General features: G+C 32.7%; 1 pseudogene; it reads right to left on the bottom strand.

Moving 5' to 3' along the window:
- Nucleotides 1-472: 472 nt before the first annotated feature.
- On the bottom strand, nt 473-591 carry LOC132916154 (5S ribosomal RNA; annotated as a pseudogene).
- Nucleotides 592-19,289: the final 18,698 nt, after the last annotated feature.

The following is a 19,289-nucleotide window of genomic DNA, read 5'->3' as shown; positions in this document are numbered from 1 at the left end:
TAGTCAGGTATTTGATACATTCTTTATTAAAAAAAATCTCTTGTATTTTTTATCGTCACACGAGAACACGATTTCTGATAATCTGCCGTTTAACCGAACACCACGTTTTTTCTCCACGAATCGTGTCGGAAATTCAGTTCCGATTTTTAATAGCTACGTCCACCATAGATATCAGATGCTACCTTCCATTTCGTTTCCACGCTCTTCACATATAGAAAACGAATATGATCGATGGGTTTCTTTCATAGAGATAGATTGTTGCCAGACTGGCAGGAAATTTTATTCATGTATACATGTATACTAGCGTATCTTTTCTTGCAAAGAGATAGCTTTTCCCAAAGCTTAATTTTTCTATGCTCGATATTACGTATACGCAACATTATACTTTATAACTTATTAACTAACTAAATAATGTGGTATGTGACTATATATTATCAATGAAAGTAAAAAGAAACGTTAAGAAATGAAAAAAAGCCAACACCACACGGAATTCCCAAGCGGTCAACCATCTAAGTACTATCCGTGCCCAGCGCTGTTTAACTTTCGCGATCGGACGAGAACGAGTGCTTCCAATGCGGTTTGGGCGTTGGCTGAAACTACTGGTTTACGATATTGTGGTACTGAATACGGTATTATACTTCAATATAATCAACATAATTCAATATATTTAATTAGTAATACAAAAATGGTAAAGTTAAATTAATAATGAAACATTATATCACCATGGCTATAAATTGTTAAGTAATAGATTCTCTTACCTAATCGATACAAGTTTGCCAGTAAAGCAAATGAAATTTTACAAACGAATTTTAAAACGTGAACTTTATCTCTGGGAATCCAGTTTTCTTGATCGAAACCTATATTTACTGAAAGCGCTCATTGAATAGAATTCAAACGATATCAATTTTAAATTTAGGAATTTTTCCAGTCCAAGTTGTTTTGGAAAAATACTAGCAAAAATTTGCATGGCTTGCTTCGTTTTATACTGAATAATCGTAAATAGTTTGTTTGTCCTTGTTGATATTATGAGCGACAGATACTGTCGTGGAAATAGAAAAGTGCCAGTAGTATTGGTTAGGCGTTAAGCTATTGTATATGTATTTTTCTAGGCAGCGGAAAGCAACCCTTATGAAAAATAGTATTTGACAAATGAATTCGTATATTGATAACAAGGCGATGTTCCGCTACTTTCAGCACAATATGTATTTAAATAAATAGTAAAGTTTATAGTCTAAATGTAAAATTTACCACGTTAAACTAAACCATAAGCTTTAAAAATACATAACTATTGAATTAGTGGATTCTTAAGTTCAAAACCAACACGTACCGTGTCTATTCATCGAATACTATCAGAAAATGCAAAAGAAGTTAAAAAAAGAATGAATGTTCCCAGAAGGAAAGTTTACCCGTTTCAAAAATCAAAAATTATCCGACTATCTTATTTGAATTAATTAAAAAGTGGTAAAATTGTAAAAGAGAAATCCCCAGGCTAGAACTCGTCACTTTTCGAGTTTATATGTACAGACGATAAAATATTAAATAATTATTATCACTTGGCTTACGTTCCGTAAGATCCATTCAAAGTACCAGTTTAATAGAACTAGAAAAAATCGCTCGGCGGCATCTTCAATCTATGTCACCCCTTTTTTAATAGCTTTAAGACAACTCACGTCCGGTAGATTTTCCATGTACGTGATGCACTCAGCCGAAAGACGAGCAAAAATCGTTGCGTTATCCAGCGAGGAGATAATGTCCCCTGACCGCGTGGCGGAAGTTAATCGAGCAACCACCGCTGTAGCTGGAATAAAAGGTCATTAAGAGGAAACGGTTGGCAAAGAAAAACGAATACGATGAACTTACTTTTATTACTTCCCATGCGAAGTCATTCTCTACGAGAGAGCCCCACTGTATCTTTCTCTCTTTCCCTCACATCCTCTTTAACAAACGCACAGCCGTTTATATGTACTTAGTCTTTATCAGTCCTTAGTCAGTCATTAAAATACTCATTTTCTCCTCATCCCACCCTTTTTTCTAGAGGAATATTCCTTTTCCTTTTGGTTATTCTAATTCTCTATCGTCTTGCGGTTTTTTACTTTTCACGCTTTCTCCAATCATTAATCGATTTCCTCCCTCTTTCGACTCTTCTCGCGCTTTTTCTTCTAATTTCTTCCTTAGTCTTTGATCTTTACCAAGTTAGGGGTCCTTAGTTAATCATTAAAATACTCATTTTCTCCCTATTCCGCTATTTCTCTTTCGTACAAAAGTTATACTAGTTTATGCAAATATTTTAGTAACCTTCGCGAAGTGTATGCTCCCAATAATATCTTGTAACTTTTATATACACTTTAAGGTACTCGTAGGAATAGGATTATAGGACTGTACTATGCGCACTATATATCCGAAAAACATTGAATAACATATGGATCAATATAACAAACTTGATCAATATAATCACGATAGCCGTGTCTCGTTACAGTGCTTATAAAATTTCAGAATGTTTTATAAAATATAATACGCAAAAAATGTTTAAGCATAATCCATTGTATCCTGTATAGGTATCTTTCCCTCTTGTTTATCCTAATTTAATATCATCTTCCGGATGTTTCTTTTCCTCGCTTTCTCCTATTAATTACCAATTTCCTCTTTCTCTCAACATCTTCCACCCTTTTTCTTCTAATTTTCTTCTTTTTCACTCTCTTTCCCTTTCCGTTTTTTCAATCTTCCATCCATGTTTCTCTTCCTCCTTTATTTCTTGCCCCATTACTTTCCTCTCTTGACTACACACTTTCATTCTCTCTGCTTTTTCGTTTCACCACTCGTCAACTTTATCTGCCTCTCCACTGTCTCGTTTCTCGTCACCTATGTCTTTGCATTCAATATATTTTACAATAGACTTAATGAAACCGTGCAGCTGCTGTCATACAGCCATCAGAGAAATTCACACCATTGTAGTAATTCTCGTAAGCCCTACCTTGCTTCCTTCTTTTTCTCTCTCTTTCCACCCTTCCATAATAAAACCGCAGAACCATATTATTCCCTGGTTACACGGAATCCGTCAATATCAATCTGATGTTCGTCAATATTTCATAGCGTTGATATCGAAAGCTTGGAAAATAGTCAAACAGTTTCACAGTGCCGTCAATAAGTGAGCTATTTACAGACCAAAATATTTCAATTCATTATTTGAAATATTGGTGTTAGAGCACTTGTAATTGATGCTTATCTTAAGATTGCGAATATTTATGTATCTATGCAAAACTTGTATTAAATGGAAAACTATACAGAAGTATATAAAATATTCATAATATAATACTCGTTATAATCTTTAACAAATAAACCAATTGTCTACCTAGATGCCATGTTTTTAAATTTATTCATAAAGATATGGCTTTACATAAATACCTGCAGTGTTCTTATCTCATAAGAGTTTCATCAATTTTCTCCAGTTTTCGTTTTGTGAAGTTAACTGATTTGGCAAATAAGCGGCTGAAATAGATTTAGCAGGAAATGGCAGATTCACTATCATTGTTTCCCCATTTTCTTTTCGTTTTTACGAGCGAAAAAACGCCCATTAGGCGTGGACGGGGTGTTCATAAATCAGCGGGACAGCTATAGTATCCATAATGGCCGCATGGCGCGGTACAGACGATATTTCGACTATCAAACGACGAAACCCTCGGTGAAAGGAAATTAAACATTCGTGATCAATACGAATGACGGATATACTACCTTGCAAATGGATTTGTCTTTTGCCTGCTAGGCTATCAAAGCGTTGTGGTTTGTGAGTGAATTAAACATTCAATTTGGCGTTCGTATTGCCGGAATATTGTATGTACAGAAATTTTTATTCTACATAGAATGGTTTATCGATTTAACGTGGAGGCGATTCATAATTCAAAAATGTCTTTAAAAACTTTATTATCAAAATTCACTTTACTTTTTCTGAAAGTATTCTACTATTGGGAAATACTAATAATTAATGATGGATTATTTACAAAAATATGGATTGTACAGATGTTGATTAGACAGGAAACGATGGTTATTTAACATGAACTAATCGCAATAACGTACTATACTTTAGACAACTCAATAATTAATTTGCAACTTTCGTCACAACGGTCTCTCTCTCTCTCTCTCTCTCTCTCTCTCTCTCACGCGGACCACACTCTCTCGACAACGCAACTCGCACTCTCTGACTTCTCGATTCACACTCTCTGACTTCTCCACTGACACTGACTGTGAATTTGTCTTTCTGCCTTAGCATCCCTTTCGTCCCTTCGTCTTAGTCTCACCACGCACGTGTTACGCAGCCGCTCGTGACTAAAGTCACGTAGGCTTTTTTTCTACGAAAATATTCAACAAAACATTCAAATATTCGACGACACATTGTCGGCTCGCGACAATGTTTATGGTTCACCCGATATTTTTGAGGCTGTTTGTCCACGATACTACAGTATTCGTAATATATATTCTCAATTTTTAAAGTTCCATTACTTTCGTGAATTATATCAATAATTCTTGAACAAAACTTGACGTACATTAATTTTGGAATTAGATTAGTATTAATATCATTATTGGCAATTGTAAAATATAAAATATGATTATAATATATATATACATGTATTAACGTTAAAAGCCTTTCCAGCACGTTCGAAGAATCTTCTCAATCTGATTCTTAACTTAAAAACTGAAAATTCTTAAGATAAAGAGCTTGACTAATAACAAAAATAATTCTCCAAGACTTGACAATCGTAAACGCCAATCTTTTTTATTATCGCGTATTGGTTTTTAAAAAATCAATTTAATCGCGTTATGATGTTCTATTATTCTACGTAGCTACAGTGATTAGAAGGAATAAATTTAGTGTAATTTAATCTATCCATAATTTTGTAATTAAAGTACCTACATCCTTTCGAAAGTAAGCAAGTGTTGGAATAGTCTCATACCACAGTGTGATTCGCTATACAAAAATTCTCTTATTTAAACGTTCTTGTCTGTCTATTAACTCGGATGCTTAAAGTTCTCTACTTCCTCAATTCCCTTCTCATCCTGGTACAGATATACTTAGTTTCGTTACCAGTAGTTAAGATTAAAAGTTGCTAATTACACGAGCGAATATCTTGCGGTAGTTCGCAAGTTCCGTATTTTAAATGCTCTTACGAATTCTCAAAGTATTTGTCGCAGTCGCTTTGATCACCGTACAGAAAATTTCGAATCGAGCATTTAACGACATGCCATTAATTCCGCCCTTTATAAATGCTTCTAAACGATCTGGTTGTTTTGTACAAGTAACATATAAAAATAATAACTATATTTTTTCAATTATTTATTCGTAATATTTATAATATAATTTTTATAAAAATATTTTTTAATGAAGTAAATTTGGCAAATTTAAGGTCTACGCCCAGAAACAATGGATAAAAATTGTTCTCTGGAATGTATGTATGTACAACAAAAATTGTTAGAATTCGATTTTTGTACGATGGTTGAATAGCTTCTGCGGTAGAAGATCGTAAAGAAGAGTAACGATTGTCACATCGCGAGCATAAATCGGAAAGAAAGATGAGAGCATGCTGGTATACGTCGATTGAGTTTTTAATAAAGTTTTTTATCGCTAACATCGTTATCATACGACTGCATCACCGTACTAGGATCATAAGCTTTCGTCTCGAATATGTCATTCCGTTCTGACACTTTAATTTAAATATTCCAATCTTTCAGATAACTCCATGTTCACACTACATATATTATCATATACCAAATTAACTAAACAATATATTTAAATACACTATTTAATGTATCAAAATATACCTTCCTTTTTATAGTCTTAATTCCCTCAATTTTTATACGTAAAGCTCAATATTCTATTTCAATGGTAATGTTTTTAGATACGATAAAATAATATAGCAAACAATACTCTTCAATATACCTTACAACATATTAAAATGAAATGATAAATGTGATAAAATAGTATGCTAAACAATATTTTTCAATATATTATACACGTATTAAAATATTCTAGTAGTCGATAAACATTTCCTATAATTCTCTGATAGTTAATCGTGCTATTACACTGCATCACAGGTACATATCTGCTAAAGTATAATCGCATTTTCATACATGTTTTGATATAGTCGGGTAATACCTCGTCTTAAAAGCCCCTCAACAGCGCGATTTCATGTATTTCTAATGAGGATGCATTAAGATGTTGCTCGCGTTGGATCGCATAGGCGTCCCTTGTCGCGTGGGCTACAGCCATCCCACGATGATATCAGGGAAACGCGAGTAGCTGCGAGCGCGCACAGTAGCTTCATACAACTACCCTTCCTTCCGGAGATACTGGAACGCGATTCAGCTAGGAAACGTGGGAAACGAGCAACGGAATCCTATGATAATCTGTACTGATAAAACACATGCTCAAATTGTTATATGATATCCAGGTTTCGCTCTAAATTTATTTTGTGTGCAGAGAAGAATTTTGATATAACAAGAATACGAATTATCTATACTTACGCAGCGATCCAAAATTATTTGCATATTTAATTATTTTCAACAAAATGTACCTTACGATATTATAAATGAATCGAACTGCAGTGATTTCAATCTCTAGAATTGGATTGCGCATATTTATGTATCTTTAGAAAATTTAAAATGTCTAGAAACGCACAGCAATAAATGCAATATAAATAGTATGCTAAAATGTATAAAATATAGGGTATAATTCGTAATATTTAATTTTGATCACTATTTAATTTATGACACATTAACCCATATGAATTCAAGCGTTCACCGTAGTTCAGAGACAAGATGCGTCATTTTGATAGCAATTTCATGAAATTCAAATACACATTTTCGATTAAAGAATGTTCAGTCGCGCTTCCGATGCTCAATTTTAGGAATTGCGACTGTCGAACATCGAACAGCACGATGATATCGACGTTTTGTATGCAACGATGCGAATGTTACGCGTCGATGACGGATCATTCAGTTGGAAAAATGAAATTCACTTTGACACGCAGCTTCAGATTAGATCTCGGATTGTGAATGGTTGTTCAACCCTCGCCAATCTGACGATGCTAAATTTATTTTCACTCTACAATCAATTAAATAATTATAACGAGCAAACGAAAGCCTTAATAATGTATCGTAAAGAATTAGAAATATGAAAAGTATTATAACTATTTATTTTTTAGGTAAAAAATAAAATATTCTTAATAAAAAATTGGTGAAAAGTCTAGAATAGTATGTATTTCTTGCTTGCATTGAATTTGAGAGAGAAAGAGAAAATATTCCCTAAGAAATGGAAACTATTTAGTATTCTAAAAAATCACTTTTATTTCTATGGATTACAAATAACTCGATCTATTCAATTCATCAATTGTTATTTTTCAATATGTCCACGAACATAAAAATTTTGTTATCGTATTCTACGCGAGGAGCAACGCTCGAATAAACGATTATGGTTCTTCCTGGATACTATAATTTCGCAGACCTTCTTTCTGCGATCTTTAAAAAGGGCAGTATGTAATTACACAACATACATTTTCTCAAGGACTCTGTCGCTTCCAATCTTTTTCCTCCCTGATTTCTTCATGATATAGTCGGTAGAAAAGAATGGAAAGTGAAAGAAAACTGACGTGCACGCATGCAAAGGGACAAATCAAAGTGCATTCTCTGCGAGCTTTTTGTAGGGGGAACTTTCCTGACGAACTGAACAACTGAACGTAAATGAGGCGCGCATTGTTGCATAATTCATGTCCATGCAAAGGCAAAAGGAACAGGTTGGATTGTGTGCAAACAACGAAAAATCCATGTTCCTCGTTGGACGTTATCCGCTGATTTAAATTGTATTCTTAATGCATATTCACGGAATGAAATTGAAGTTTCTTTGGATCTAAATACGTGAGATTTTCATTTTACTCGAGTACTATTTTATTGTATTGATAAGGGGACTGTGGATTTTTATGCATTTATGTGAGATGTAAAGATACAATAATGCGCAAAATAAAAAGAGTTTACTTATTGTAGTACATATTGTATGTCTCAATTAATTTATCATGGATTATATAGTAAATATCTGCCTTAGTTACGACTCTATGAAGAAAAACAGATTATTTTCAGGACAAAGTTAAACTATTTCAAGAGGCGCATGTAACAAAGAAAAATTCTTTTTTAATTTTAATAATTTTAAATATTTTCCTTGTCTTTCATTCTATATTTGATGAAAGATATGATAAACTTATTTTTCTTAATTTTTTTATGTTTATTATGATTTTTTTTTGTTTACTTTATCGCATATTTTACTTCAATTTACTTAATTTATTTTATTAAATAGTACAAAAGACACAGTGAAATAGAATATAATAAATTTATGGTATAATTCTAATCCAATTATCGAAAGATCAAGATCTACAAAACTTTCCTGGTATATTAGGAAGGAACAGGAAATACAGTATCTTGATAAGATCTAGACTCGATTGGCGTCGCATACAAAAGTCGTATGACGTGACAATGGTTCGCGGGAAAATGACGAACCTTCATGGAAAGATCGATACACTCACAGAATGAAACACAGCGAGACGTGGAACGAGCAAAGACAAATGGTAGAAAGAAAATCTAGAAAAATAAGGAACACGGAATGATGTATGATCCCTATACATCTGCAGTGTTCTTGAAAGGTGAGGATCGAAGAAATGATATCCATTTTTGAGTCAACAAAAAAACGATCATGTATAATTGATCGACGTACAATTTTTCTAAATCGAGTAATAAACATATCAAGAATGACAAAAATTCTAGTACTAATCCTTTACAATTTTGTTCTATCGCATATTTTATTTTTTATAATTTCTTTCATTTAATGCTATTGCTTCGTATTATATTAATATTGTACCATGTGTAAGGATTAAAAGCAGTAGTAATTTTCAATCCATGTTTCACTTTTTCGAAGATTCCCATCAAAAGAAGTTATCGATACTTTTTATTTTTCAAATTTATAATATTAACGATGTCACTTAATTGATATTAATGTCGTTATTCCACAAATTCGAAACCGAAAAGGAATAAATAACTGTGGACAATATTCGCGAGCGAGGATGTATGAAAGCATAGGGAAATAAAGAAATATGTCGTGTGATCGACAGATGAAACTCGAGGGATTTATGAAATTGGATTGCATGCAGAATTCAAAAGTATACAAAAGATAAAATCGAGATGAAAATTATGAAACCATGCCGTCAATGTATCATCGAGAAAAAGTGAAATAGTATGCATTGCATACAATCCGGCCTTTTTTAATTCAATGTGTTCTATAGTTTTATAGTGAAAGTTGAAATATTCGCAGTCACTTATGTATAAATAATTTTAATAAATTTTTCTAGCTGCTTCGATTGAACAATTTTTGTTAATACATTTCCATCTTTTTACCATCACAGTATATGATGTTTTTTGAATAGGAGTCTTTGAAGAATCTCTAATGTCACATTTTATTATATCACATCGGACGTATCGTTTCAGCGTCAGTTTTGAACTAACACGAACAGAGAACGTTATCGATTGCCATTCTATTATATATCTTTGTTTTAATTGTATCCCAATTAAAATACTAATACATCGTTTCAAAAATAAAATATTAACATTATAGGCGCACCAAAAACTAGAAGAAGTTTCACTTTAAAATAATTATAATATAATGTAAATATATTAATATAATAATATAAAATAGTATAATATAAAATATAAATGAAATAATATAATAATATAAAACTAAAAGCACAAAATCTTTTCAGTCTAATGAGATAAGTACATTGATATTAATAAAAGTTAAAAAGTGAGGGTAACAGGGGTCAAACTTTCTTTGTTAAATTCTTTCTATCTCCGACACCTCTTACTTCGTCAGCATTAATTAAAATCTCAAGAATCGTCCGGCTATCTTTTCTTTTTTTCCTTCAAGAAACACATCTATTTAGCGTCGTGTTCTCCTTAAAAGTTTTCAATTTCCAAGAGTTGCTCAAAAAAAGTTGTCGCAAAAATCGCCGCTCAAACTCTCGTTTCGAACGGCGACAACGACCAACTGTCTCGATATCACCGGTTAAGACAAAATTTAATCAAGGCTCGTGCGCAACAACGCAACGCTTCGACTTCAATTTGTTCGGGATAAGACTAGCTTCGACAATACGTTGTCCGAGGCCAACTTTTGTCGGCCACGTTAAAAGATGGCAACGGAGCTCGTATAACTTATAATTGATAATTAAATATAATTAAATAAAGGAAAATTATTTGTCCTGACGAATTAAAACGGACGACGAAATCGATAATGTAAACTACTGGTAATTTTATAAAACATGCAAAATTTCTTGTAACGTTGACGTTCAATTCTTTTACGAATTAATTTTGTTCTTTTTGCTCGTGTGATTACGTAGACGTGTACCAGCAATTTTAATTCAATTAAATTGCGTTTTTGGTGGTAGTTCGTTAATGTGGATTCTACCAATGAATATAATATGATTTTAATCTACCATAAAAATAATATTCGGAAATTGTATTTTACTTTTACTTTGCTTTATTTTTCATATAAACAAAACTTTTATTCATATAATCAAAATTTTTATTTAAGCAATAAATCTAGTAATATTTAATTTCTGTATAAAATTCTGTTGCGTTAATATTATTAAATATACGTGGATTCTACTACAGTTTATAATACAATTTTATTCTGCCATAATGATAATGTTTGAAAAAATATTGGTTTTTATTGCAATAACAAAATTTTATGTACTCAATTTCAATTTTTATAGTACACGTAACACAAATATGCGTGAGTTTCTTCTTACGAGTATTCTAATGATTTTCACGTGACAAGATGAAACATAACAATTCACAAAATTAAAAGTAGCTCAAGTGTACAGTCTCGTGAATATTTTATTGAAATCCTTCGAAACTGTAATGTATGTGACCTTTGCGTGTATCGGCATCTGCGTGTCTCATACACAGGCTATTAAATTCAACACCGAACAATCTGGTATTTAGCTCTCGTTATATAAGGATTTCACGTGTTTGTTAAAAAAGAATTCTGGCAAAGCATTGTTTAACAACAATTACATGCAAATCCCGTTGCATAAGCAATTAATTACAATTTTTCATGGATGTACAAATAGGAACAACTGAAACAATCAGTGGTTGCGAAAAAGAACGTTAGGATTGAAATTAACGTCTTAATTTGTAACATTTTGTTGTGTATTATGGTTATTATTTTGCACGATGTATGCGGCAAAAATTAAATAAAATTCGAATTACAGATATAAATGGAATATTTCATTTATGTGAAGATTATAATGGTAAAAATAATATTTAAAATATGAGATTCAACAGACAGTAAATGTGGTTGGTATAAATCACACCCCAGATGCGTTTATTTATTTTCATTTATTGTTATTACCAGACATATATAAATATAGATATTGAAATTTCATTGAAAACGTGTTTTTGACATTGGCATTATAAGATATTTGTGCTTTGTTTTATAACTATATAAAATATCACAAGTGTAATATTATTATATTTATCGCCTAAACAAATTTTCTACCTGGTTTCCGTCTTTTTAATTATGCTCATAAAACTATAAATTTACATAGATATCCGCAATCTACTTATAAACACTCAATTTATCAAATAAACTTGCATATTTACACCTTGTTATATTACATGATTTATTATCATGCAATTATCTGCATTTCTTCCATAACTCATCACACTCAGAACATTTCAAAACTTCGTTCAACTTTTCTTTTCACCGGTTCCGGAATCAACTTCATTCCAACTCTTCTAGGGAACGAACGGCTAAAAATAACTAGCGTAATTGCGTCAGTGTCAATCAAGTCGGCTATCGGCAACCAAAGCCACGCGATCGACTCGAAATCCCTCGAGTAAGCCAGCCAAGAAAGGAGAAAGATTCGCAGGAATATCCCCAAAGGTGAATTTATTCGCGGACACAAATTGTCGATGCTGTCGTTTCCCGACAACGCTGAGAACCTCCCAACGAATCCTAACGCTACATTGGGATTAATTTTCACCCATCTTCTGTCAATTTTTCTCCGGCTTGGAAGAGGATCGTAACTTCTGATTTCTGGCTAGAATAGCCTTAATGCTCTGAACTGGATGTTTCACCGAGCATCAACCATCTAGAATTGCGTTTTATCGCGATGATCTAAAATATATCGACCATACTTAGTTACGCTGTCAACGTTTTAACGTCTCTCCTTTAGAAAATTATTTATTGTCAAGGTTCGCATTCTTCAGTCTCGTATCGTTAGCCTTCTGCTAAAGAAAATCTCTAAATCGATGATTTTGGTGATCGTAAACTTCTTCCAAGTTCTATTGACTAAGTGTTATTATGGAGTCTTGAAATAGCTCAAATGTTGCGACTAGACTGTAAATATTTACCCAACGTACATATTTTTTTGAACACAATCAAAGAAGTAAAACCTAAATAAAGATTTGTTTCATACTCTAAATATTATAATGAATAGTTCGCTTCAGATATTTCGTATGTTTTTACATATTATAGGCATTCGATAGATTCTTGCATATTCAAATATCCTATAAATTTATAAATATTTGCACAAACGTCTTAAGAAGTAAAAACATTTAAAATAATATCAAGAAACATAAAAAGATCAGATTACCGTTTAGTAGAAAGCTTAAGACTAAAGCTAAAGCACAGGACTGTAAGTTAATTTACATTCATAATTCTCAGTAATGTAATAATGCGTTTACACCACATTTGCACATCACTTCGCTACTTGCAATTAACAGGATCTTAATACGTTAATTCTCAATACTACAAAACGCTTCCAATCTAACGATCTTCAAATAGATCTTCGTTTATTGGGTTCTGAATGAATGATCACGTGATTGGATCGATGAACTGAAAGAGACATTTATCGTAAACCTCTGTGGGCCGGAAGAAGATTAAACGATATTGCTAATACTTGCGTAGCACGCGCCATGTGTTGGAAGATCATGGTGTATGTCGAAAAAGCTGAACGTAATCACGCAACGGGATATTGTGTGGGAGTGGTTGCGGTTTAGGGTCGAACGAAGGATGTGGAGAATAAGCGTGAAAATGAGGGTGAATACATAGTTAAGGACGAGATACATAGGTGGTTTGGATGATTAGGGGATTACGTGTTTGATTGATAATTCGTTATTCTTCTTTGCTGTTGGAAGATAGATTTATGGTAAAAAGTGGTGTTGATATTAAATACGTAATTTTCTATAGTAATGTTTTTAATTTAAATAAGACAAAATAATTACGCCTGAATTAATTTCAGTTAATAGTCTACAATTGCTGACAAAAGTATTCGGACACTTGTCATTGTGTATGTTATATAAAACGTTATGAAATCTCATTAGCATAATGAATCACAGCTATCAGAATGATATTAATAAAATTTGAAACCAATCTGGAAACGTAAACAAAAATTAGCAGATATTTACTGCATACATACATTCAATAAAAAATTAGCATACAGTATGAATAACCACCTTAATCATACAATAAATGTTAAAGATAATTCCAATGAATATTTGGTTTCAAAAAAATTATAACGGAGTGACTTAGTAACTTGAAGTCTAAGGTAAATTTAACTTCATCGAATTTAAAGCATTACAATTTTTTGAAAATAAAATTTTTACATATGTACATTGTACACCGTGTATCAAATGATCTTTTTTTGAAATTGCAAAACATTTGTTGCTTCACTGATATAATGATTCATGCAGATTGTTTTATAACTATTACACAGCACAAGGACAGACACAATTGCAGGAGGGCGTGAGGTATGGCCACAAGTTTAATGACGTGTGTAATTTAATTGCAGAGTTAACACGAAAAGTTAATCTGAATTCCTACGATTCTCAGGAATTTCGTGACTGCAGTCGTGGCTCCATTTTCGGGCATTTCCTCCTTCATAATTAACTCCTTTGTCTTTGCTCAAAGAGCATCGCCACATTTAACACGTAAACATTACTTACTTTACAAGAATGTATATGTTGTATTTTCCTGTACTACTAAAACTATCGTAGATCGTCTGACTCAGATAAAATGTTATTCAATAAAGCTAGATATATTTTAAAAACATCATAGATTCGATACTTTATGACTTAGTATATTTAAAATAAAATTCAATTTTTTTTGTTTTGTACATTTTAACTCTCTTTTATATCTCTATTTTTCCAATTTCATTTTACTTACTTTTCAGTGTCCTATTATATTTTATCAGTATACCATTATACTGGAATTAAGTTATTAAAGTTCTAGATTAAGGTAAAAAGGTGCAATTAATTTTAATTTGCCTTTTCACAAGCAAAAAAATCCTGCTCATAGAAAGTTAAATTACCAAGTAAAAAATTATGTGGTAGCACAGAAATCGGGTTAAATTCTAACAATATTATATTTTTCATAATTATTATTTAACACGTTCATAAGGTTCTTTAAATTATTTGAATTAAAAAATGTGTTCCTGGCTTTTCTACTCTTTTATACTTGTTACTTCTTTCAATTAACAACATTTTAACATTAACAAGCTCCTCTTATTTGTTTTTCCGTTCGTACTCTTTTATCATCAAAATTCAGATAGCTTTTACGAATATTTTTTAACTGCACACCCGCCCACGTTATTATTGTCTAAAAATGTTATAAAGCAATATGGTTGTCATTTTATTTCGTACTGTAAATTTTCTTTTCCGTATTATACTTGCGCGTGTAAAATACAATTTTGTCAAAGAATTAAATTGGAATTTGCCATTAGGTTGTCGTATCATACATGCTCCTGATTTTACTTCTATAACCAAAACAAATTTACACACATAGAAAATATTAACAAGTCAAGAGTCTAAATTTACAATTACCATTAATCAGTTCGTAGCACGTAAAACATTCCAAAATCAACTCAGAAACTGATACCAATACAGCGACCACACAACTCTCCTAATTCCCGACCTAGTTTACACAGAAATTCTTGTTGCAACCAACCCACCACCACCTCATATCGCTAATTACTTTAGACCGAAGGCCCACTAAGAAATTCATCAGTCGTTCCTAAAAATAATAGCCGTACACGAATCTTTTTTCCGCGACACCCTCTGACCCTTGACCCGTCACGCGAAAATGAAGAAACGTCGCAAGAATAACTTGTCGACCTTGGCAAATTCGTTTCTACCGCCGTCGAAAGACGTATTCCTCTGGTTTCGTGGTACCTTCGAAAGCTCACGAGAGCTCGGCGAAGTTATTAATAGTGAAACGGGAACGTCTCTACGACGAAGATGGATAATAATAAGGAAAAAAGACAAGAACAGGTTTGAAGGGTAAGAAAGAAGAAATTCGGGCGGAGGATAGACGAAGGGAAAAAGCGAAGGAATAGTTAATGGAGATGCTCGAGAGTGGCGTCGAGTTAATAGCGAGTGCGGTGGAGCGAACCGAAGGCCGACCTGGAAGGGGTTGAAATATTAAATTAAACGAGCCACGTTGGCTCGACTTCACTGCCTTCTATTCTACGTCGAGCTCGCGATTCGTTGCCGGATACTATACGAGACCAGGCCTCGGGTGAAAACACGGTCCGAGGGACTTTTTTTCATCGTCAAGATTAATGCTTCCTTTGACGAATCTGTAACATGCCATGCGCGTTACCAAAAACGTGCGGAGATTGGCGATCGCGAACCTTATCTTTTGGAACGGGTTCAAGGTCGAATTTACCACCCGTTGTTGGCTTCCGAAAGAAAACACCGTTTCAGGAATTTGCAGTAGCGTTTCCGAGAGGATGCACGGATCGCATTGTCCACGGAATCTGTATCTGATTCTCCGAATGAAAAATGCGATTCGTGTCTGTGTTGTTCGGAAGGCACGCTCAGATTTATGGATACAGGTCGAAGGGAGGGTGACTTCGAAACCAGAACGAGGCGAAAGGGACTGCCTCGTGATTTGACTGCCTCGTTTGTCCGCTTTTTCGTGCTGTTGGCTTGCGCTCGATGAAAAGACAGTTCGAATAGAGCGGAAGATTTATCTATGAGATAAAGTTTTCTTCGATTGAACAGTATAATTTACTGTAGTTGTTTTCATATCAAGTACGGTAGAACGCCCCTTATCCGCATACCCATTATTTGAATAGCCTAATATCTGAACGTTCTATTATCCAAACATAATATTCATCAGCAACAAATGCTCTTTTCCGTTTCAAATATGTACATATTTTATTAGTGTTCATATACGATGTGTTCATTCCTTTATTCGATCGAGTGAATTCTGATTATTAGAATCTAATACGAAACTAATAATATTTTATGAAAACAAAATACGATATAATTAGAAAACTCGGAAGTGTAAGCACAACGGAATTAATAAAAATACATTGTGTTGGAAAAGCCACAATCATAGACATTAAGAAGCAAAAATATGATACGGAGTATTATCTAAAGCACGTAGGACCCTCTGTTGCTGGCAACGATAGAAAAGCCTTAAATATACTCATGTAATAAAATGATTTCGTTGCGATAAAGACGATAATAATTACGATTGTACACAAATGGGAACAAGAAACGAGTGTGATAATGAACAGGTGCCTTCTCACGCCGAAACATTCGTGGCATTCGAAAAGGGCTTCGATGATTCGAAGTAGAAAGAAATGTAACTCTATGTAGTTATTTGTGTTAAAAGATTTATGCGGCTCAGCAGTCAGAAAGATATGAGAGCCATAAATATTTATAGAAACTATTAATTAATCTTAATCTGTGTTTGAGTAAATGAAATTTCATATCAGAAAGTGATCGGTCAATTATCCGAAAAGTTGTGTCCCCCCATTAGTTCGGATAAGCTCTACTGTATTAGATGTATAAGTATTGTATGTAGTAGTGCCATAAATCATAAATTCTAGATTTGATAGAGGAAGCTTTACCTAGCAAGTAAATTAACTCCCAATTGGATTATATATCACTGGATTATATGTTTTTTTAATTTTACAGTAATTTTAATTTATAACCTAAGTTTTATTTGACAATTATGCACTGTCGATTTCTTGTATAAACTATGGACTATATACTGAAATTAGATGCTTTGAAATTGAGTAATCTACGAAGTTATATCGTTTTAACCTTATGAGTTGATATATTTATTATATTCTTGATATACACCTAGAATCCTATTGAAACATCTATATTTTTCAACAAAGTTGCATAATTTTTCAATTCCGGTTTTACAATCCAATTCATGAAAATGCAAATACATAACTTCATCCTAAAAACAAAATGTATAATATAATTATATATATAACTTCCTTTTCTTTTAAGAGCTTTTGTTATTTATAAATTAAATTACCTATATTGTTTATAAAAATTGTATGTTAGCAGTAAGCTTCTAGTTACATTTAATAATATTAAACTTCTACATCCTTCCAAGTTGCTTCGAGTATACGGTTAGTACAACTTAAATATCCAAAGTTTTCATAAACTTGGAATTAAATGTTGAAGATTACCAGGAAGAAACTTTAACTTCCAACATTATATCGAAGAGAATAGCCTCGTCGAAAATCTTGAAATAATAGGACTAAGAAGGTGGTAAAAAAATAAAAGGGAAAGCATCTGATCGATTAAAGACCACAATGAAATTACTTTTCTTCTCTTCGAAGATGAAAGAAGAAAATGTCATTACTTGTAACTTAATAATTTCACGCAACAAAATAACGTAACAGTGTGAGAAAGAAAAATTGACCTGATAGAACATATTTGACAGGGCAGAATAAAATATAAGAAGACATCAAACATAAAACGATAGGAAGAAAATGCAGAAAGAAAGGAAAGAAGTTTTACAGAAGTTTATTCTATTGATGCGATATTTTATAAGGACATATTGCATACATTCATATCATATGAAGAGTTGTATACTATACAAATAACCATGAACAGTTGTAAATTTGTTTTAACTATTCCGATAGTTCCAGCGTTATTGTTTGTCCAGCGTTGTTTTTATGAAAAAATTGGAGCAATAATCGAGCCTTCTTTTCTCAAAAAGTTAGTTAAAAACCAAAAGAGAAGACTCGCTGTTTGCCAGGATTAAAAAATACCTTGAGGCACAAAGTTAGCGTGATTCTTTCCCCTAAACTGATTTTACCGACCACTATAGGAAAATATCTGATTTAGACGCCACCCCCTATACTAGATAAACTACGTTAATGTGGGAGTCTTTTGTAAAGGCAACACGCCACTTCCTTATCTGATCAACACTCGCGGAAATAAATTCACCCGGTATGTGTGTATAGCTGTATCAATGAGTGTAATCGGTCATCGTTAATAAGCAACCCCTATCGTAGATCTTAATTTGTCTGGGATTTTAACGAAGAATTATAAACCAGCTAGAAGAAGGAATTCCTGTTTTCCATAAACTTTTAGATGACGTACGGGAAATTTAATTTGTATGAAAATTATCATCGATTGAAAAAATTCATAAAAATTTCAAAAGGGAAATTATAAAGCTTGTGAAATAATAATTAACTAGAGTTTTAATTAACGCTCAATATTCTATTACAGCATGTTATGATTTTAAATTATTAACCAACTGAACCAAAAATGTGTTTATCGTCGATAAAATTAATTCTAACTTTACTGCGTTGTGTTTCCTTTGTAAAACGAAATTGAAAAAAGATATATAACCATCGTTGGTGATTAACAAAAGAGTTCTACATAGCCCAAATATATTTACAAAGGTCAAAAGTATTCGGTCCTAAGATAATTATAACAGAGAACTGTCTTGATCAAGTTCGTAATTCATATTTCTTCTTTTCCTTGTTTTTTAATTATAGACTACGATTGTCTAGAGTTCTTTCTTCCGGGATGTTCGAAAACATCTCAACACGAAATCGCTGGCCTTAGAACGCGCAAAGATGTAATTGCAGCTGATAAATTGAATTCCTTATCGCCTGAGCGGATAAAAAGCTGATAAAGGATTATTGCTCCTGGAATATTTATAGTGCTTTACTTTCTTATATGTCCATTGTTCTGCCTTTATTTTTAGTCTTTTTCACTCTTGTTCGATATTAATCTCGTTTCTTCGACTGATTTCCATTAAAGCGAATTGATAGGTCGAAATCGCATAAATAGTTGACTTGTTCTACTTACAGTTCGTTGTTCTCTCAAAAACATCGTCTTTTAAATTTGAAGAAATAACGAGAGTAGAATAAAATAAAATATTTAATACTATTAAAAAATCTAATACATGTTTATGAAGGATATTTTCAACAAAA

Source organism: Bombus pascuorum, chromosome 1, assembly GCF_905332965.1.
Source record: "Bombus pascuorum chromosome 1, iyBomPasc1.1, whole genome shotgun sequence".
Lineage (NCBI taxonomy): Eukaryota > Metazoa > Arthropoda > Insecta > Hymenoptera > Apidae > Bombus > Bombus pascuorum.
This window is presented reverse-complemented; position numbering and strand designations above follow the sequence as displayed.